Source organism: Dromaius novaehollandiae, chromosome 3, assembly GCF_036370855.1.
Source record: "Dromaius novaehollandiae isolate bDroNov1 chromosome 3, bDroNov1.hap1, whole genome shotgun sequence".
In the NCBI taxonomy this organism is placed as follows: Eukaryota; Metazoa; Chordata; class Aves; order Casuariiformes; family Dromaiidae; genus Dromaius; species Dromaius novaehollandiae.
This window is the reverse complement of record NC_088100.1, coordinates 114,731,827-114,755,156: the sequence shown is the minus strand read 5'-3', so window position 1 is coordinate 114,755,156 and position 23,330 is coordinate 114,731,827. Positions and strand designations below refer to the sequence as shown.

The following is a 23,330-nucleotide window of genomic DNA, read 5'->3' as shown; positions in this document are numbered from 1 at the left end:
TGGTGCAGGCAGGAATGATAAGGGAGTTACCAGCAATTTGCATTCCTGTGCACTGCTGGAACAGTGCTAATTGCTGGAGTTACCACCTCTTTGTCAGGACCTTGAGAGATGATGGTGGGACCCCAGGAATGAAGACACACCTGTCTGCAGAAACTGCAACAGTAAAGATAAGGGAGAAAAGAAACAGCCTGCCTAGGAACAACGATGAGACCCAATAAGGAGCAGGAGACCCCAGACCCCAAAATTACTATTGGTCTGAACTACCACGTGGGGGGGGGGGGTGGGAAACTTAATTTGAAAAAGCTATAATTGCCCAGGGATCTCTTTGTTCGGGGTCCCTCTTCGGAGGCACCCAACTCGAGCTGTAACCACTGCACGCGTGTCATTACAATTTATTTATTTAATTTGCCTTGATTTGGCTCCGAGCTTTTCAGCGGGAACCTAGGGTCGGACCCTCCTCGAGTTGTAATTACTGCACGCGTATTGCCAAAACTTACACCCAGGGAGAAGAGGACCCACCTACCACCAGACGGGAGCCCCCCCACCGCCGAGACTCCCAAAGGAAGAGGACCAACGGGAAGCCGCTGGATCCACAGGTGGTGATATCTGTTTTTTTTTCTCTCCCTCTCTCCCTTTTTCTCTCTTTTCCCCTCTCTTTTGTTGAATGTTGGTAAGATCTGTTTGAAACGTGTGGCATGGGACTTGTCTAGCTAGTTGCAGTATTCGCCATTGAATTATCCTATTTGACCACATGCCTTATCTTTGTGTTAATAAATCTTAAAACTGGTTGGCTGGTGTCGTTTCACCTTAATTCAGTCCAAGGGCATCACGAACTTGGTCGTTGGTCCCAAGGGGAGGGAGGTCGTCCTGAACGACTCCTTTTGGGCCGCGCGACAGAGCTATACTGTTTGAACAACTGCCCATGACTCCCTGGAGATACTGGTGTTGTAGTGCATCTGTGGTGCTTTGCAGAAGAGCACGTTTGCTGTAGAAAGTGGCTTTTCATTTCCTGAATAGGCAGATATAACTGGTGCAAGCAGATAAGCTTCTATTCAGTTTCACTTCCATTTCAGCCTCTCTGACTAACCAGGCACCACATCTCAGAGCATGCACCTTGCTCCCAGAGACACCTAGTGAGTAGGCAATATAATGCAAGCTAATACAGCCTAGAAGTGCTTTTGCCAAAGAAGTTGCTTCTGCGCTACGTATGAAATAGCATATTAAATTTCCTGCCTCTAACTATACCTCTACCAGCTTTGTTAAAATAAAATGTTTCATCGGCTGTGGTGAATACTAGAGTTTATTAATCAACACAGGCACATTGGCACCTTGACTGCTCCAGCAAGGATATGATCAGTTATGATCTCTGCAAAGGCACCTTACTAAGACTCAGTGATTTTCACTGCACTGAAAATCCAGATGCAGTCAGCATTGCTGACCAGTACATAGAGGACACAGCCTCAGAAAGCAAATATAAACCTGTTTTGAATGGAAAAAGGGGGGTCCTCTTAATGAAACTATACCAGAGACGGTAACCTGTGGGCCAGGGAGTCTTTCACTCACCGTTATCCATGTGAGAAAGTAGCCTACCCATGGGCTGTCAGAGCTGTTCCTATTTGCACCCTGGAAGACGGTGGCAATGGGAAGAGGTGGAGAAAATCTTGCAAATTTCCTACCTTTGGAAGCAACATTAGAAGAAGCCCTGGAAATTCTCATACTGTCATTTCAGACATGGGAACAATTCAGACAAAAGAACTGTGGTGACTTTCTGCAGCAGGAAGCTGAGAAAGAATCTATAATTCAAACTATAGAGGGCAGGGGAGGCTTTTAGGCAGCAGGACCAAATTCACAAGCAGAGTACCCATAGGCAGAAGGACTTGTTGGCCGCCTATGAATCAATCAGTCTCCTGGCACTGGCTTTTATTTCTAAAACAGAAAGCTGAGTTTCCCAGCACTCTTGAAATCCTCCATACAAAATGCTCCCCTGTACACCAGGGTAGGTCGATTTAAATTGAAGGGACTTAGATGGTGATTTAAATCAGTAAACAGCAATTCTTAATTCAAATAATCAAGTTTTAATCTTATTTTGCATTTGTACTTTTTCATTTTTTACTACAGAAGGGGCAAGTATAATCCATTGGCTGGTGTAATTTGACACTTCCTTTTTCTACAGAACAGAAAACAGTGTGTTTATGCACATATATTTAAACAAATACATTACTTAATATGCAGTTATTCCTGTTCTTAAATTTTACATTTTTCTGTTGGGTTAGGATGTGGGGAATAACACATTTCTTATTTTTTACCTAAAGGTTTGGGGTGTGTGTGGGGGGGAAGAGTTACATGTTATTTTTGCCAAGTTAGATTAGAAAGGAAACTGGGACTCAATTAAAAACGTACAAAGCAGTCATTTAAAAATAGTTTTAACTTCCTTAAATGGACACATAAAAGCAACATGAGTTCATCAAAACATGTTTTCCATTTAGAACTAACAGATTTATTACACTGAAGAGGTATTACGGTTACTATATGTTTCTAGTGAACTAGATTTGATTTCTTATGGTTGTCAAGTCCCTCTATATTTTAGACCTAGTAAATGTGATCTTCTCACAGCTAGTTTTCATATATGTAATGGAAGAAAGAGAGAAACAAGCTGATTGATATCTCATCTCCTCAATATCTTTTCAATCTAATTTAGTTGAAATATTTGACCAAGTTCTGGACAGAAAATATTCTTTAAATGTCAACAAGTGAGGATGATGCTGTTAAATTTGGAGAAATGTAGCTTGTCAGTTCCACAAACTGTGTGGTTCAAATTTATAAAACACTGATAACAAACCCATACTCTTACATCTTAGCTGATATTTCATTTATTTATCTAGATTACAATACATTTAAGCCTGACAATTGGTAGCCATAATTTATTCAAATTTACTTAAAAATATTTTATCTTAAAATAAAATTATATTTTAAAAATGTATTGGAAATCAAAATTCAATTAAGTACAAAAGTTCTACTTTGTTTTTTAAAACTCTCTTTATTACTAAATGCACTTTTTAAATACAGTTTACACCTCTGTCACTTTTTACACCAGAGCAGAAGGGAACAGGATAGCTTGGGCAAGCTGTTACCAAACTGCTGGCCTCTCAGAGTGCGGCAGTAACATCCCTGGAATGAACTGGTAACCTCTGTCTGGTTTATAACTGGAAAATGCCACCATTGCAAAAACGCTGTTGCAACTGGCAGGATACACTCTGGCAGGTCCAGGCAAGATGGCAAAGATAGATTGGGCATGGAGACCAAACCTCTCCTAAAGCATACGCGTACCAGAGGCCAGGCTTGTGTGTGCTGGCAAGACACAACAAGGCTGCCCATATCACTCTTGCCTGTGCTCTGCCTGCACTGACAGTCTCAGCTGCCCTGGGAACAGCAACCAGCCACACTTTATGAGTAGTAAAATACTTACCAAGGTCACAGGGTAAAAATGAAGAGGTTTCTGCTCTGCAGGAAAGGAATTGGAATTCGAAGTGAGGGCTTCCAAAAAGCATCCTTTTTCTGAGGCTCTCCCAGCTTTTATTTCCCATTCTTGTTTTAGATCTTGGGGCATGAATATAAACATTGGGGCTGGATTGTACAAAGAGTCCAACAGAATCAGTTGCCCCTACTGCGCTGAGCTTCAAGCAGATAAACTGCTTCACTCTGTTAGGATCTTTGGAAAACTGTGGCCACACTCTCATTTACTGCCCCCCAGCAGCATAGAATGGCCAGGAGATGGATGCAAATAAAACTGAAAGGGAGCTAAATCCTCCACTTTCAAACCCTGAATTCTGCCAGATGTCCTATTCCCAAATTCAAACCAGGAGTGCAATGCAAATCATTACGCTGCTGTGAAACCAGCTTCAAATCAGATAAGAATGAAGCTCTGCTTGTGTTCTGCAGCCAGGCTGTGGACTTCTTATTTAAGGTTATTTATGTAATTTACTCCTTATTTATGTTGTGTGCAAGTTTCTGAGGGAAGATTGTTCTAGGTGAATAACTGCTCACCAAAATCTGTACAGTAAACTGCACATTGAAATTCATCCTCAAACAAGCTAGTCTGGGTATCTTTACAATACACACATACTCTACAGTCTCAGCATTGACCCTTTCAAACTTTTCACACACCATTTTTGCAGAACTTCACATGCCTGAGGGAGAGATATAGCTGCCTCCACAGTTCCAAAGCTCTGAGTTTTGATGGCAGATGAATGCGGTTATCAAGATTTACTTGTCACCTCTCCTGTGCCAAGTCCTGTCTATAACCCCAGTTGCCCACTCGTTGAGAGGAAGCGTACAGGGCATGATGCTCAGACATCCAAATAATGTCCCAACAGACCAGCCTGGGTACCAGAAGCAGCACAGTCACAGTAGTGCAGTGCTGGTCTATGGAAACCAGCCCTGCCAAGAAGCTGGGTGCCCAGCATGCTCTACAGCACACAAACATGCTCACTGCTAATCAGAACCATTGTAGGACTGGTTGGCAGCAGCCACTTGCAAAGGCTTATAATTATTTCACAAATCTTATTTCATGTAACACCTCCCCACTCAGCCTCAGTCTAAGTCCCTCTTTTTCTTCTGTCCTGTCATTCTCAATGATTACAAGTTTACAGACATCTATTTTAGGAAATTCCCTTTCCCTGCCGCCTGCCAGCAAGTGGAGGAGCAGGTTATGCTCAGTGTACGTCATACTGGTTTTGATTTTCTTTTAACCTTGCTGGTTCACAAAGGCAACAGTGGTTTTAGCCAGGGGCTGTCATAGCAGACAAATGGTTTCTTTTCCCCCACCCCTCCAGAGCACACTGTAGCAGGATGAAGTCCCTGGGCCAAGTTCTGTTTTAAATTATATTCCAGGCAACATTGCTATGATTGGTGAAGCCATGTCAATAATCTAAGGCAGAACATGGGACAGGGGTGTAAGAAGGGGGACATGCAATGACCACAGCTAAGCAGTGATCGTATGGGTCTATCGGCCTTTAGGGAATTAATTGGCTGCATCCTGAAGGCAGGACCAAGCTGAGTATTTCCTGAAGGATTATAACTTAGTGAGAGTCACTGAGAGTGTCCCACAGTACTTAGGAGAAATAGCAATTTTGTATGTAACAAGTCTGGTTCTGCCATCTCCTCCCTGCTCACTATCAGAAAACATCCTCAGGATATCAGAGAGCGACAACACCCTCGGTATCAGGCCTAGACTTGCAGGGGACTGTTGCTGGGAACACTTATTTGGGAGGCACCGGGACATTTCTGGCCAAGGGCTATTAAAGCAAGCTGAGGGCAAAGCTGAAGTGTGGAGGAGGGCAAGCTGGAAGAGCTCTCTGCTGCTAGTTAGCCAGAAAGGAGGGAATATGGGAAAGGAGATGAGAGACCAGTGCTGGACAGTGTATAATCCTCCTTAATCAGTGGTGGATAAAGTACCATGAGGAGAAATGAGTAAAGGCTGTTCACTGCTTCTCTGGAAAGAAGCAATTGTGAAGATTTCTCTTGAGCAGGAATCACAGTATCACACAGCCACAGAAGTGTCCAATGTTTACTGGAAGTTAATGTACAGTTCCAAAGCCCCCTTTTTTGTCATATCTCCCTTTTCTGCTACTTCAATATCTGTCAAAAGAAGGAAAAAACTTCCAAAATGTAATAGCACTTCAGTTTCCAAGACAAGCAATGTTTTCAAACTTTAAAAGGATTTTAATTCCCTGACTCTCCCTCTTTACCCCATTTCTTTCCTTCAGCTCTACAACTGACTCTGAGAACTAACCTGATCACCTCTTTCTCCACTGAAATTGCACACGCCAGCACTTCTTTGCCCTCTGCAGAACCATAGTGTTGTAGTACCCAAGAATGGCCATTGCTAAGAAAACAACTCACGGTACTGCATGCACAAAGAAACAGTATTTGAAAAGCAACAAAATTAGTCCCTACTTCTATAAGAGAGAAATCAGTAATTTGCAGTGAACCAAGAGCCTAATTAACAAACCCGAATTCTATTCATTTGCACTAATAAATGAAACTCCTCACATAAAAGACAATGCTTTACCATTTACTAAGTGAGCAAGCACTACTAAAAAGCAAGGAACTACATCACAAAATGTGCCTTGTTCTCTTATTTAGTTTAGTGGCAAATTAGCCCTAATTATTTTTGGTAATACTTAACAGCCATGTACGTACTTAATACTTAACAGCCTGCCGTGTAAATGTCATGTACAGGAAGTTAATGTGTATCAGGACACTGTATTCAGTAAAAACAAAGAAAGAAAGAATGAATTTTAAGGTCAGGGGGCCATGAAACTTCTAAGGTGACATAACATGGACCCAAGAGCTTTATCCAGTTGCCTTTGAGCAAAGCCCAACAAGTGGAGACTCTGTGGGATTTGTGTGTGTGACTTTCTCATGCCCTAAGCAAGATGTGTACTTCCAGACCAGGAAGCCAAACCGTGTAATCATTCCAACAGCCCTAACAATGAGATGAAGTCCTCAAATTGTGTGGATTAAATATAGTTTAAGGATTAACAAAGTAAGTTTCTACTCTTTTCTTTTTTTTTCAAATTCTTATATATATTTTTTCCTGACGAGCTATGTCCTGTATTTCTACTGACTATTTAGAAAGGAAAGAAATATAAACTCCTCCAGACCATGACTTCATTTCTCCAAATATTTTTTTTCAAGTTGCATGTTTCAGGGCCTAGGCCTCTGTTGGAGTAAATGGGTTTAATTCTGCTGGCTGCCACACTGCTATACCCCCAGTAAAGCAAGGCAGGTCAGAAAGCAGTGCAAGGGCTTATCTGCTCAGGAAAAATAATCTGAATTAAGTGACTGATCTTAAGTGGATTAGTTAAACTTCATTCAGTCCCTCAGTGGAAGTTCTAATTGAGAAGCAAAATGCTTTACATCTAGTCATTTCCAAACTGAAATAATATTAAGGCTGCTTTAAATCAGAGTAAGACTGACCACATGGAAGTTAAATGCAATTTAAGCAACCCACTTAAAGAATTAATTTGCAGTAATTTTCTCTCAATGTAGACAGAAAACAAAGAAAACATTCAAAAGCTACTTGTATTTAAATACCAACTGATAAGACTTTGCTTCTCCAATAGTTCATTAGTTAATGCTATCTATTAACTGGCAAACATTTTTGTGTCTTTAGGCTCCTAGAAATTTAAGCCTAGGCAAAGAAAATCATAAGAGAAAACCAAATTTCTGGTAGGCATCAGATTTTCTTCTAATTCAAATAAAAAGAAATGGTAGGCTCATCTCTCTTTCCCCTGTTCAGGAACTTTAGTAGAAGAGCAATTCTCCATCAGCCAAAGCTGATGTGGATATGCAAGCTATGACCAGTGAGTTCAAAAAGACAGAAATAGAAGTGAAGACAGCAAGGGCCATAAAAAAGTTGAGCTATCAAAAAAAAATAGAATACTCTGGGTTGAGAAATACCATAGTCTACTGATCATTCTGAGGTTCATATTGTGTGAACCCTGTTAGATCTGTGTCCACCTCAAAATGAGAATTTCTCAACATAAAGACATGGTGTCTATTCTGAGGGCAGTCCTGACTGTATATTTTGGCCGGAACCACAGGAGAACATGTCCAATTGCTTGCAGCCGGAATCTAAGTCTGATCTTAAGCAAAGTTTTTGCAGACAGACCTGCACTTGCCCTGCTTGCAGTCCAAGAGGGATGGATGTCAGCAAACTTGCATCCGAAAGAGCTGCTGTCAAGCTAATACCACAAGCACCACTGATAGGGCAGCACTGCCTAATGAACCACTTCAGCCTTTGGATATGGACTGGCTGACATCCAGCTGGCTTGAGGGCAGGTGCAGCAAACACAGGTCTCTTTGCAAGAGCTCATGGCAACACTGTAAACTTCAGTAAAAGCAAGTTATCCCCATTTCATAAAAGCCAGCAGCAATAGCTGAATTCCTCATGTACTGCATCTCGTATGAAAGAGGAATGAGGTCCTTCCTTAGATATGCATCATAGCTTTTCCCTAAATTTTAGCACCAGTGTCTACCTTCACCTAACATGCTCCACTCACCTTGGGTTGGAAACAGAAGGCATCTAGTTTTCTGGACCCCTTACGTGGAGCTAGCTACAGCCTGACGCTTCCTGGAAAATTTCGGTCAGAAAAAGAGCAGACTCAGTCCTACAAGGCACTGAGAAGCCTTGCCAGATGGCCTGTCTGGTCAGCTTCTGTTTCGTTGCCCTCAGCACAGTGCAGATCATCTTCTGGTACTATCTCAGCATTTTCTCCAGAGCTGCAATATTTTTGCCTGGTATTTCCTGGACAGAACTAGGAGTATACTCAGGGCAGATCACGTGTGCCATAAATCCTGCTGACACAGAAGAGGTTAAAGGATTTTTTTTCACATCATTTAATTAAGGGAAGTACCATACTCTGTTTGTGCCATGCAGCTGATCTGCACATGCACACTACAAATTTTCACAACTCCAGGGTTCCCAGCTGCCCTGTGAGAGGTAAATCACATTATCTCCAAATGTTCTGTTAGATATCCAGTAATTCTGCATAAATGTAAAAAAGCCCTCAAATCTCTCAAAATATTTTGGGGAAAAAAGGAGGATGTCATGGAGAAATGGAGACATTTTATTAGAGGTACTAAAGTAATTTCACAGTTTTGCAAATGATCTGCTGATCTAAAAATTGCTTTTTTTATGGGGATCCAGTCCTGAGTCATTGAAAATTTCTGTGTGAGCCCACATGAGCTGACATCTATCAAAGAAAGAACTGGTCAGAAATTTTGTGGTAAAAGTGTTACATTTGTGCGCTGGATGTTGAAAGTACGATTGGCTATGCTAACAGTGATGTGAGGATCAGACCTGATCTTCTATGACTGTCCTGTGGCAGAAAGGCAAAGAGGTTTGATGGTCAAAGCTGCCTGCAGGATGTGAACATCCAAATCCCCTGAGGCAGCTTTGAAAATACCACCCAAAATAGTAAAAACAATGTCAGGGAGAGAGGATGCAATATACATACCCCAAGTAACTTCCTTCTAATCCTTCTGTTTGTAATTTTCTGATCTGTGCACAATTCAGCTTGTCACCTCAACACAAGCCTGTTGATAGTAGATGATGGGTTTGTGAGAGAAGGGACATGGTGCTGATAGGGGGCTTGAAAAATCAGTTTGATCCCCCAACAAATCCTGGAGCAAAATCTCTTCCCTATCTGCCCTCTTCCCTGTCATTCACAAATGTTGTCATCTGCCTGCTTGACGTTATTACAGTGATGCCACTAATAGTTCACATTTACAGAGGACTCTGTGATGTGACCATTTCCTAGAGCAAAACTGGGTCACCCAGGCTCTGTTCCTGTAGAAATCACTTTGGCACAGCAAATCCACCTTGTCTTTTAAAAGCTATCAGATTAGCGGTCAGGTATTCAGCCAGCTGCTTATAATGCATTTTGTAGCGATCTTCCATAACATTTTGGATAATTGCAGGTTATGTCGTTAATTAGGGAAGTAAATGAGCCCTCAGTTTCTGCTCCTAGCAATGCCACAGAGTTACAAAGGCAACAATATTTTAAGTAAATAGCCAGCCTTTGAAAGACGACTGTCTAGTGTTCAAGATATCATTTTAGTGAGTTAATTATCCACTGTGCCACCCTTTATCTGGTAATACCCATTATCTGTTAATTCAGCAGTTTCATTAAATCCTTAGGCAAGGCTCTTTCTCTTCCTGTCTTGTACTCGGCTACCTCTGCTAAACCTATTGGAATCGTTTCTGTTAATGAGAAGACAGCCAGAGCAGCACAGTTGAAAACTGCAGCCCCTAGAGCAAAGGAGTCACTTCTCCTGCTCTCAGAGGTTCCCCTTGGGGCAGGGCAGGGGAAACTGATCTCCGAGACCTGAAAACATACAGGAATACAGAGAACCTTCTCTGTTTGCTCCCTGCAGCCTTCCAATGCAAAATAACTCAACTATTAACAACAAGAACAAAGCATGCATCCTCTAGAATCTGCATAAAATGCAGAGTGGACAGCAAGAGCATAAGGAAAAATGCCACCAGATTAAATTTGCCAGAGCAGAGCTCTTTCTCTGTTTTGCTAGGGATTAACTTAACCAAAGTACCTTAGTGAACACTGAACATTGAGCCCTGTTCATTAGAACGGTTTAAGCTTTCCTGGCTGAGGATGTGGTTGCTCATTTTTAGTCACCTGCTTCAGAGATTCGCTGAACCAGGTCCTGCTGAGGAGTGTTAGCACGGAAATAGCTTGCATGGCTATTGGCATCAGTGATCTTCTTCCTCATTGCTATGGAAAATGGTCAACCTATTTGTCTGCAGCCTTCAGCATGGGGTGAGAATGTCACAACGTATATGGAAACTGGCTGGCAGCAACAGACCAAGAGACTGAGATTACTTGCGTAAAGATGCAGAGCCAGGACAGCAAAGCCACTTTAGTCTCTAATCTCAAGCCTTTCCAAGGAGTTGGATGTAGTGCAATGTACAATTTGTTACTCTAACAATACTCGAGAGAGACAAACTCAACCTCATCTGCCTTTTCTGAGCATTTTAAAAGTAATGCTGAAGCTCTACAAAGAATTTCTTTTGCTCATCAGCTAGCATACCATTCCCTGCATTACATTTGTGTTATATAAATAGCACTTCCCACTGTTTCCTTTGAATAAAAAGCCCACATATAGTCCTCTAGCATCACTATTTATTTTCTTTGACACAGTCTTAATAGTGCAAAACCAACAATACCCCACCACTTCCTGGAACTAAGTACCCTGCAATTTAGTCATAATTTTTATGTGTTTCAATGGACTTTTGGTGAGACCTTTAAAAAATTCAAATGCAAATAATTTTGACTAACAATTTTTTTTTTCAGCTAACCAACTGCACAAAACCATACTGTGTTACTCATCAGTTTACCAGAATATATCAAGGACTTTGGCTAGAATAATACCAATCAACATGAATCAGAGAAATAAGTAAATCAATGCAGCTCAGATAGAATCACTCACAAGATTTTTCTTGTAAAAGTAAAAAAAAAAAAAAAAAAGAGAGAGAGAGAGAAAATTTGAGTAGTTGAATTTAGAGTTGCTGACTTCCACACAGCAAACACTTCCTTATAGCATTGAAAAGTGTGGTATTTTAGATGTAGAAAATGACTGGTTTCTAAGGACACCGATGTCTAAAGATGCAGATAAGTGCCAGTCAGGCTTGTCAAGAGAACCTGTCGGTCCAGCATTTAAATACCTTTAAAGACTGACCATATGAAGTGATGGCTGTGGTCACATAATTGCCAACACTGATTCTGTCTACCACCAAAAACCCAGCTGATCTGGATTATGTTTGAGCACATGATCACATTTCCGTCAAATTAGCGGGTACTTAATATACTGATTATGCCAACTTTACTGGCTGGAGGATGACGGATGATATGGTTTCAACTCTAGCTGCACAAACCAATCCACACACAAGTTTTCAAAAATATTTGAAAGAGCAGCATGAATATAAACTGATTTAAAACTTAGCTCTATATCATTTTCACATTTTTATCAGGCACAGGACACCTTCCAATCAATTTCACTATGCCTTTTGCTTCCAAAAACCATGATCTGTGATTTGTGTGCAGGTTGAGCAAGGTGAATAGCTCAGCCTTCTCATGCTACCAAGTGTTTTGCTTACTGTCCTGATCCTGGCTTGCCTGAGGGTGTGAGAAGGACAAGGGGGAATAACAGACTGCACTCCAAAATGCTCCCATTCGTGTACCTGCTACCACCTACAAGCACTTGGCAACACTCTGCACTCTGATGGCCACAGAAAACTAAAAAGGCCCATAGATGACAGCTGTTGAGAAGTCTCAAAGGCTTGCAGTCTGCTAGCAGTACAGGAAGAGTTTCCTGGGGCTATGCCACAAGCCATTCCATGCACACATGCTTGGTTTTAAAGCACAGGTTTAAGTTCTTATGTCCAAAGCTGCCGTAACGCATTTGGATTCCCAATATCTAATGACAAGCAGCTTTGGAAATCCCACTCTAACAGCACTGCTGTTTTCTCATTTTGCTTCTCTGTGGCTGCACACTAACCTAAGCCCAGACTTAGTATGAAAATTGCTCTGCATTTGCAGGATTTATCAGCCTGATTCTAGTGATGTTTGGACACAGCTGTTCTCTTTGCAAGTAATTGCCAGTAGTGCTATGCTGTGGCTAGCAAGTAACAAAGTTCATTAACCGCTCAGAGATGTGTACTGTAGGCAATCCAAGCACAAAGTGAGTATTCAAAACCTTCCATCCCAAGACTATCTGGAATAAAAGGCATGAACACAACAAAGGAAGAGGGCCCCCATTCCTATTCCTGCGTTACTAAGGAGTCAGGTCTGCATCATTAAAGGCTTTTCATTTTTCTCTCTAACTCCTTAGATGTCACAACTTTTTGTCCTCCCACTGTTGTGCCTCTGCCATAAACAGGCAGGGCCCTGAGCTGCCTCCATTCCAGCTGTAATCCCTTCATAGTTAGTGACCACCTCTGCCACAAGGCTCCAGTTTTCACCTAGCTCAAGCTTTCCTGTGAACCTGCTCCTCTCCTATTTCAGGTTATTTTTCTCTCCATGGCACTCCACCATTTCTGCAGCTAGACAGATCATGATCTGGGGGTGCCTATACACTGGGAGGTCCCTGACAGGGCCTAAGTTTCTGTCCACAAGGAAGAGTTCCAAGCTTGGTACGACTTGCCTCCCTGCAAATGCCCCACTGAGACTGGAAGATTTGTGCTCATGAGGTGAACAGGAGGCAACAGAGGACCAGACAAGCTCTTTCTGAGCAGAAAGAGGTATGGCTGCCAAGAGACAAGTAGTCATGACAGAGGTGATGATGCTAGTCCAGGCACATGCGAAGTGAAACCTTCTACGGATCAGTCAGTGGATGTCTCATATCAGAAGAAAGAGGGCTGGCAGGAACAAGGAACAGTGAACTTAGCATACATGCAACCCAGAGCTACATGAGACCCCAGTTTTGGGGTCCATCCTTAGTTCCTGTCAGGGATGTGCTCTGTTATAACTTGAAATCCTGCTTACCTCCACCCAAAGCTGTCTACCCTAGGTACTAGCCAACAGACCAAGAGAGAGGGTGTGCCATGGCCTGATGAAAGGAGGTGACCGTAATATAGCCTCTCCCAGTAAGGAGAGAGGTAAGCAAGTTCTTCATTAAATCTGTAGGTATGCAGAGATTGAACAGCTTCTCTATACAAACAGCAGAGAAAGGGACCTAGCCCTGTCACCTGCCCAGAAGACATCTTGTGGGACAGAAGATTTTGCTGCAATGCCTTTGATCCAGCCAGTCCGGCTGGACATGGCTATAACCTCCTGCTGTTACTGAGTACTTCATTGAAAGCTCTTTCCTGAGCTGCTTGGCTGCACATTAAGAAAAAAGACTGGACTCCTGAAGTGGGAGTCCCACACAGACCATATGATGACCCCTGATGTGTGCATGGTCCTTGCTTCAAGAACTGGAGACAGGATTGAATCATGCAGCCTCAAATCCCATAAGGTGTTTACTTGAGAGGCAGAGACCACAGCAGAAGTCCTTGTCCAGTTCTGTGTGTTGACAGGACATGTTCTGACTCTTCAGCTTTCTCTCTGTTCCTAAATCCTCCGGGATGTCTGCAGCTCTGGGAGATGGTCTTTCATTTCTGCTGAGTGTCCAGCAGGGCCTGAGCACATGATTTCCTTGACTTTTCAAAGAGGTCCTTCCCACCTGGGCAGAGGACTCCTGTTCAGAGAGTGACCCTGGTTCCCAGGGGAGAAAATGAGGACAACTGCTTGAGAATGTGCCCCAGTTTGGGAGAAAGAAGAGTGCAGGATGCTGAGACCATCCTGAAGACATGCAGAACAGTACTCTAAAAAAGTGTGGTTCACATGGGACACTTTTGCAGTTGTTCAAATGGAATAAAATGGTTTTACTTCATGATCATACCGCAGCTCCATTAATAGGGCTAGCAAGTGGTTGCTGGCCCTGCTTTGTCCATTGCTTCTCAAGGATTTTTCAGGAGGAATCAGCTAGTGTTTTACTCCCCATGTCCTTCCACCTTGCCGTAGTGCCATGAAATTCCTACTGTCCACAGATAATTTCCATGCCCAGCCAACCTCCTGGCTGCTATCCCATGTTCTCCTTTGTGGGATGATTGAGGTGTGTTGTGACATATCACTCCATCTCGTTCTTTGCGTGTTTGAGGTATAGCCTTGCATTTGGCCCATCAGAAATAGTTACCTACTGTCAAAAAGTACAGAGCCTGGCTGTTCATCAAAGGGTCTGAGAATGAAAGCCTCGGCCATACCCTATTGTTGCTTCCCTATCTCTCAAAATACTGTTGAAGGAAAACCCAAACCTCCATAGCCTTTACATTGCCCTTTTCTCCTATAGAAGGAACAAGTGTAGCAAGACTCTACTGCGTGAACTGAAGACACTCCTTTGAAGAGCCTGAAAAGTGCTTCAGACCAACTTCTGAACTGGAAATGCCTTCAATTTTTATAGGCTCCTGAGGCCAATTGCTTGAAGCCTTGCTGTATGCTATTTGCAAAGGCCTCTGCACATCCTTAAAGGTCAGCATCTGGGATTGCAATAGGAATTCCTCTTCCTCCAAAGCTTTTACCACAACCCTACCCCTCTGTCAACAGGATGGACACTGTTCATCACATGCAGCAATTCTCCTCAGAGACAAACCTCTTTGCTCTAAAAATGAACTGCTTTAAACAAACCATCCAAACAAAATTCCTAAATCATATTAAAATGAGTAGGAATCCTAGCACAGATTTACCTAGTTCCCAGACTGGTGCTGCAGTCAAAGACGTTCATCCACGACTACGGAAAGATGCTGCACGGTGTTCAGGAACAGCCACATCCTTATATTTTGCTGTGGGGAAGGGAAAGGGAGAGAGGTGAGCCCTGCTGTTTCCATTGGAAAGTATCAGGTCTCCAATTATGCTCTGTCTTGTTTCACTTATTCTCTCAGTTGTCCGACCCCTTTGTGTTAGTTGTTTGCTGCTTGGATGCATTATGTTAATGAATAGTCTGACCATAGGGTAATGCAAAGCCTGATGTATGCTTCTGCCATCCTTTATTAAGCACAGCTTCGCTTCTAATGTTAGAGGCCAGTTATAATCATTTTACTAAATTTCCATGTTGACCCACTTGGGAGGGAAAAAATCTGCATTTTTTTTTTTTTTAAGAAAATAAGGTATATAATCCACTTGTTTAGTGTAGCTTGTATTGGCTGAAGCTTTCTGTTTTTTCTCCTCAGTCTTTTCAAAGAGGAGTGTAATGCTCATTATTTGAGCTGTGCCTCACACTCTCTGCAGAAATACTGTCAGTGAGATAGGATAAAAACATATTGATTCGTTTTCTCTAGCTTGCATCATGGCAGTACATTATGAGAACAAAGATGAGTATTGGGCTGGATAAACTTTAGATGACCTTTTACAACATGGTTTTGCAACAGTTTTGTATATTCTTTGGTCAGAATGAGAAATAAGCTGGTATCAGAAGCCCTGTAGAATAAACTTCAGTAGATGATTCTTGCATACTTTACTAGATATCCTTCCACATTTCATTATGTGATAGTATCTCAGCTCCTTATATATACAAACAGGCATACAAACATCCTTCTCCAAATTTGTCTGTCTGGGAGTGGAATAGAATAACATCTGTTTATAAACAGTAGTAGAACTCTTGTACTTTGACCTGCAGGCAGTTTTTGTAAGCAAGCATAGTAAGATAAAATCATTTCTTAGATGGGAGAGCTTCTGGAAAGACAGGTGTTGCAGAAAGAAGGAAGTGCCTGGCACTTTTTGGAAAAGTCAAGTGTTCTACCTAAATTAAGATGGGATAATTCAATGTAATCCATCTAAATTTCACCCCTGCATATTCATTTGTGTATTCTTCATTTCCATCCTACAAACATTTTTCAATATTTCTGGGTTTTGAGACATAGTTAGTATCCAAAAATGATTCTTTGGAGTCATCGGGATATATGAAGGATCTCCAGCTGGTGCTGATGCCATAATTCTGTCAAAAACTACTACTTTTGCAACCGCTGAATAGCAACAGAACCAAGCAGTGATATTGACTGTAGTGTTTGTAAGTTAGCAGGCCTCTCAGAAAAGCTGCTGAAATCTGATTAGGCAGCATAAGTGTAAAGAAACTTCTCTGCATTTCATCCAGGTAAGACTATAAAAATAGTGCTTAGTTGGCACTGAAAAAAAAATAAAAGCTGCACCAGAGCCTGAGCTGGAAACAACTGGCATGACTAGTGTCAGAAGACCTGTGCGGATGCAGAATGGTTGAGGTTCTGGCCCTCTCATTTTATGCTGAAATCTAAAATTTCCAGTGAACCAGTAAAATTTCTTGGACCTGCTCAGTGAAACTGATGTTCCTATGCATTTCACTGACAGGAGATGCTGCCTTGAAGTTGATGACTTGCTGTTTCCAGAGTCCAGATCCTGGGGAATAGACTTATGGTTGTCTTGGAAATTTTCTTACAGTTTGGCCTAAGTTTGTCAAACTTGACATGTTGTAGGCCCAATAAACAAACTGTTTTTCTGTTTTCCCCAAGTAAAGCTTCTCATTACATCAAAGTTTCCAAGTAACTGCTTAGCTCTCAAAGTACTGAGCAGTTTTAAAAAAACAAGTTTCTAGATTTATAGCCACATGAGAAAATCTGGTTGCAACTGTAGGTAATGAGTACTTGAAAGCTCAAGTTTGCCTGGAGTCTGAGGCAGAGTAGTTTTCCTTCTGCTTCTCTAACAGCAGTGGCCAGAGTCCCTAGTCAGTAATGGTGAATATTTGTTAGCTCTGTCTTACTAGCACAGAATGGAACAATTTACTTGGAAAACTAAGTACCTGGAGTGGGTGAATCAGCATGTTTTCTGGGGCCGTGAGCACCCTTTTTCAGGATGCATGTTAATGAGGTTAAAACAATCTCTCCAGAAGACTTCAAGCCCTCAGGATCTCTGGATATTAGAAAGTGATGGGGTGTAAGACAGCTCATGGGCCTGCACAACGGCCTATTACCTGTGCAAATTAGCGTCAGCATGAAGACAGTCAGTGGCTACAGAAGGGCATTGGTTTAAGCACACTGATAGCTAGATATTATGCTTTCCCAAGCCATGCAGAGTGAATAATAATAGAAACGCCTGTAAGCATTCTTAAGAAACAACAAAAAGAACAACGTATTAGTGCCTTGCAGAGATAATTTTTTCAATTAAATGTGAAATGATTTTTCTCCATCACATTTCCCTTCATTTTCATTTTTTAAATTAGGTTAATTCATTCAATGCTTGCTGCATGTTACCAGGACACAGCTGTGGACCACGATGGCCAGGGAACTGGATGGCTCTGGACAGTCCAAAGATCAGGGCAATTTTCCTGGCTCTATCATGGACCAACTATGTAAATAAGTTCAAATTAGATGTGCAATGCTGCTGGCACAGCATGGTGACATGTCACAATTTATTTGGCAGAGATGTAAAGGGATTCCACAGTGTGCAAAGCAGGATAGAAACTTTGCATTGGGATTTCCTTTGGAAAGTTTGTGCCATGGCTGTGGCTGTCACAAAACACAGCAGCAGTGGAGTTGCATGAGTGATGCTTGTAACAACCCAGATAAACTGGACCCTTTCTCTCAACTGGTTTCTCTACTAGCAGCACTTTTTTTCAAGAGCATGAGTCAAGAAAAAAAATACTATATATGAGAGGGTGAAAGCAAAACTGCAGAAGGGTATGTGTGCATGTGGGAGATGGAGAAAAGCTCTTGTTACCTAAGCTAGTATCTGATTTCAAGAATTTGGCTATCACTGCCTGTTTTTGCAGTATCAAAAATACCCTCTGCAATGTAACTTCCATGACTTCCCAGTTTTCTTTATGTCTTATTGTGGAAAAGATCAAATGTCACATTCCTCCAGAGTCTGACTCCTGCTACTGGAGCATTTCCTGACCTACACAACACCCTTCCCTTCCTCCGTACCTCCTTTTTCTCTACAGAGCTGTTCAACTTATTTTCATCCTTTCCAGCTGACACAATCCCTAGGAGGAAAGGCAGTTCAGGTCCCTTCTAATTTTTTCCCTGCCTTGGTCTACTTTTCAGCAATGCCAAAGCACAAGGAGAGAGCAAGATCTCCAGCCAGTTATTAGCAGCAAAGCTCCATGAATCTGGCTCATGTTTTATTTACATCATTTCATTTCACATCACATCTCTTCAATGGATCACATTTTATTCACTATTTTATTTAGCTTCATCTCCTTCATCAGCAGAAGGACTAGAGCAGTTCCTGCAGGTCTCATTATCAGCACAGAGAGAGAGAGGAGTCTCTCTTGTTGCCACCACATGGCCCTTTGCTAGTGCAGGAGTCACATCACTCTTCTCATGTCCTTTCTGTGGCTGGCGTGCTACTCCCAAACCCCTATAGCAATGGAGTCTCCAATCCTGCAGACTCTTTCATGGTTTCCTTACCCTTCTATTTGGCTGCCTTTCCCTACAGTCAAATCTAAATCTTGGTCACTGTAATTTAAGCTAGTTGTAAGGGAAACAGGCAGTTGTTGCTTTCCCTACCTAGGTTAATACCAAAGAGGCTGCCTGGCTACTGCTGCCAATGCCAGTGGATGGTGTGGGAGAAAGGAGGCTGAGTGCTGGTCACTGTGGCCTCTGTCTCCCATGCCCTGTTGCTTGGTGGCAGCAGGATCACCAAGCTTTAGGCTCAAGGGCCTGCCATCCCCTTTACTCTCCTCCTCTGCCATGGCAGTAGTGGCCCAGCCTAACTTCCATCTGCCAGTGTCCATTGCTGCAAAGCTGGATCAGATCCAGGCAGTTTATCCTCTTTGTCTCTGTAGCTACCTAGTCTGTTTTTGGAGAATATGATTGTGCTTTCTCTAAGTCAAATGGTGCCAATTCTTTGATCTTTCCTTTGCTGATGGTGATTTCTAAACCTGTGGTCACCCTTGCTTCTCATATATGTACTCTGAAACATGTAGCTTGCACAGCACCCCATTCCTTAGCAGGACCTATTTGTACTCCCTGCTGTCATCTGTTCACAGACATTCCTAAAACCTCTTCCTTGAGCCTAGCTCCAGCTTGGTGAAATAGAAATGAAACCACAACATATGCGGGGAAGAGATAGAAGTCAGCAGCCTATATCTCTGCAGCTTGCTAGCCAAACCACAAGCTGTCTGCCAGGGCAGAACAAGCACGGTTGGCTGTGACAGCTTAACAGAGGAAGGGGAGGCACAGGGAGCTAGCTTTCAACAACAGTAGGTCTCCTTTCAAGGGAAGCAGGAAAGGCATAAGAGAAGTGGTGGGTCCAGGGATGCCACAGTTGCTATCAAACTAAGAAACAAAGCACCCAATTTCCTTTGTCCTTTAAGCAGCTGAGCTAGGCCAGAAGTGTCACTGCATTTGGATAGAGCAGTAACATCTCAATCCTCCTGTTCAGCAAAAATAGCCCGCTTGTCTTAATTGTGGTGCAAAGCCAGGAACTGCTGGACATTATCGGTTCTATCTAGAATAGTGCCCTGGTTTTGATACGGGCAGCACCAGGTGTTTCAGGAAAAAATGAAAAAACCTGCAAAGAGGCAAACACGGAAAAACTTGCTTCCCCTCATCCCCAAGATGTTATACAAAGTAGGCAGGCCTATACCCTTTCTTCAGTCTGATGTTTTCTCTCTCTCTCTCTGAAGAGATTATTCAGTGAATAAAGTTGAACAACAAACATATTTGGGTAAAATCAAAACCTACTCATGGACTGTGTTTTTGCACAATAAAAGGGGCAAAATCCATTGAATGGGATCTGCCCTTAGGCACTATGTTAATACACAAACAAATGATAATTGTAGAGTCCATTTGGTATGAATAGTGCACTCAGCTCTAGTTAAAAGCAGCACTTAGGAAATTCTTGGGATAGCCATTGTGTTGCATAGGGGTGGATACAAAGGGGTGAATATTTGTGTGCATATAAAGCGGACAGTGTCTGCATGTGTGCATGCGTGTGTCTTTAAGCTTAAGGTCTTTGAACTGTGATTTCCTGTAATTAACTTCTACTTACTGTTAACCGAAGATCAAATTTCATTTTCAAGAAGTATAAATCACTACAAGAGACAGGAAGATTAAATACTTCTGGTATTTAAGGAAAACCTATTCATAAAACCAAATATTTAGATCTCAGCCACTCAGGTGGAGCACTAAATCAATAAATGATACCTGGAGATAAGGCAAGATCTGGAAGGAATCCTACTTTATTGTCCAGGAGGTCAGCCTCTATTTATGGAGGCTAGGGAGAAAAGAAACTTACTGTTTTATTCATCTGCTCTAAAACCTGCATCCACAAGCCTCCTGGATTTGTCCATGTGCATCAAATGGCCTTTAAACAGCAGACCTAATCTAGCCTAGCTATGTATTGAAAACTGCAGGATTCTCCAGACTTTGCAAAGAGTGAAGCCTAGAGCTTCACTACAACACTTCCCGTGGCAGGAATATCTGCAGGAAACAACAGGCTAGAAAGAGACGCACACAGACATATATATATATATATACACACACACACACACACACACACCACTGTATGAACCCTTGTGCACCAGGCTCACTGTTACCTTTGTTCTGGTTACAGTGAGCAAAGACAACACAATCACTGCATGCCAATCAAAACTGCACCCAAGTCAACTGGATTCCAGGCATCCACCAGATCCAGAACACAACCAGAACTTTCTTATAATTTAAAGCCCTTTATGTCCTTGTTTGGGGTTAAACTGATGCCTCTGCGACAGATGACAGCCAGCTTAACTGCTTCACCAATGGATTCAAGCACTTAGATAATGAAGCACCCTCATTAAGCACAGAAGTAGCTGATTACTTTTCTCTTGCAGCATCACTTGTGAGCAAACAAAGTCTGAGATGTCTTGTCATACACTGGATCTCTTACACCAGATCTTTTCCTTCTGCTGATATGCCCCCTGAAGACGCAGCAGAAGTTATTATAGACACAAGGCTCCACAAGAGCATTTGAGAACTATCACTTGTCCTCAGCCCATCTTAAGGCCCTGAAGAGAGAGAAGCCAGTGAACACCAGGTCCGTGTCTGTCTGAATGCTTCTGGTGTCACTCCCTTTTATAGAGTAAGACCAGTTGTAATGATGGGGTGAAACTTGGGAAGAAGGGCTTCTGTCATGCCAAATTTCCAAGGGACTTCAATCATAATTACAATTACATCCAACACCTCTTGCAGGCTTTGTCATCTAGTTTGAAGATCCCCTGCTGGCAGACCTTAGCAGAGCCCCACTTTGGCAATACACTGCAGGAAATACAGAAGTCTACCACTACTGAGCAATGCTCTGTTAGAAGCTGAGGACCCAAGCTCCATGGATTTTCAAATAAGACTGGTGAACTGTAACTTTAAAAGGAGGTAATGCTCATTGTAAATTTTAAACTGAGGAATGCTGAATCAGCCCAGCCCCCAGAGGGATCTCATTAGTTTGTACTGCAGAATGTGGATGCATTCACTGATTTTTTTTTAATTTAATTTTATTTTTTAGTACTCTGTTACTTGGATAAAATTCAGCTTTGTGGATGTTTCCAGGCTTATGCATGTAATACATGCATTTTGTGCAGTGAGATGGTTTGCACTCTGATAAATATACTACTGTGAATCATTGCTCCTAAGAATCACTGCACTAACAACAGTATTAATGAAGTATGCTGAAAACAATTTTTTTTCAGGTTTGTGGGCTGGGCTTCAGTAGACTTACAGGATAGATATTTTATGTCCTGTAATTTTAGTAAATACAAGAACTATAGGATTTGCTCTTGATTCCTTCTCCACTTATTAACTTTCTTCAATAACATCTGGAATCCATCAGTGAAGACAGAAGCATATGAGGTGTTTTATGACCTGCAAGGGGTCACCTTAAGTTGCTCAGAGGCTGTGGGCACTGCATGGATAACTGTACCTCACATATGCATGGAGCCTAGGGTCTGGGGCTGCCATCTAACCTGCTGCCAAGAACTACAGCAGTTGCTGGTTGATTGTAGTGTTATTTGCCTACACATGTTCTTTAGCATGAGGAGAACTTACAAATTGAAAGCTGCAGGACAGTGGCATAAACAAAAATTGTTCATTAAATAGAGACCTGGACCTCATGAAATACTCAGTGAATATGCTCAGACCCTTTTATTTTTTTGTTGATCAAAAGCATGCTCTTGGGGGTACAGGAACTGCAAAACTGGATTGGGCCACTCTAACTTGCTGTCAGGGCCCTCAGGGCACTTAATTGCCCTGACCAGACTCACCTGCAGCCTGCACCAACACACCCTGCCTGTGGGCCCAGGAGTCCCATTTAAGCTCAGGCCTGGGCCTTCAGTACCTCCTTAAGCCATGTTGTAGGAGTAATGATGTCCAGCTCAGCTTTATCCATGTCTGGCAATGAACTCCATTGATCTTGGCTTTTGGACTGACTTCCTGGCTTGACCTTCAAGCTATCTCACTGCCATGGACCTGCCTGGTGATCACTGGGCTGTGTCTGACCCAGCTTATCCTCACTGGGCCTGATCCTGACCTGCAGATGGTCTTCCCTGCTTGACCTTGGACCTGCCTCATCACCACGAACTTGCCTGATGATCTGGCTTCTTGGTTGAACCTGGCTACCAGCTCTAGATCTGTCCTGGTTGTCTTGCTTGGGTACAGGGGGATGAGGCCTTGACTGGCACGGTTGATCTCCTGCTGCCTGTGTTCCTGCACCTGGCTCCCCATCCTTAGGGAGCAGCTAGCCCTCACTGCTCCCTGATACTTGCCATCCTCACTTCAAAAATAGCCAGCATGGCATATGGCAAAGGGAGGAGTAAGATCTTCCTAAAAGGCAGGGGTTTGATAGTCTCCCCCATGTTCAATTTTATCCTAATCTTTCAAAGCTAGAGATAATTTTAAACAGTGATTCATGAGTTTTAGTGTCTAGCCAAAAATATTTTTGTCATTTATTATGGTCACTTTGAGTGTTCTTGCTCTTCATGGAAGTTTCCCCTCCATTTTTTGGATCTTGCCAAGATATTTGTCTCAAGGAATATCTCTGTTCAGTACAACACTGTGATATAAGAAAGGCTAGTGGAATATTTATGGAATTGTCACAAGAGTGGCCATATGCTTTCCTTGGGTTGATGTAGTTATCTAGAACCTCATTATGTGAAGGAGTCTAATAAATTCACTGTCACATGTATTTCTTTGCATTTATCTACACTGAATGTAACATGCTATCGCTTAGAATAACTCAGACCTCTTTGGGGTGCTTTCCTGAACAGTAATGTAA

At 42.3% G+C, this 23,330-nt stretch overlaps 1 long non-coding RNA gene across 5 annotated transcripts in view; it reads left to right on the top strand.

Moving 5' to 3' along the window:
* Positions 1–288: 288 nt before the first annotated feature.
* LOC135327947 (uncharacterized) overlaps positions 289–23,330 on the top strand; it is an 82,977-nt gene continuing 59,935 nt past the window's right edge. For all 5 annotated transcript variants that reach the window (XR_010388623.1, XR_010388622.1, XR_010388620.1 and 2 more), the window contains exon 1: positions 289–596. This is a non-coding gene — a long non-coding RNA (uncharacterized LOC135327947). The remainder of the gene's footprint in view (positions 597–23,330) is intronic.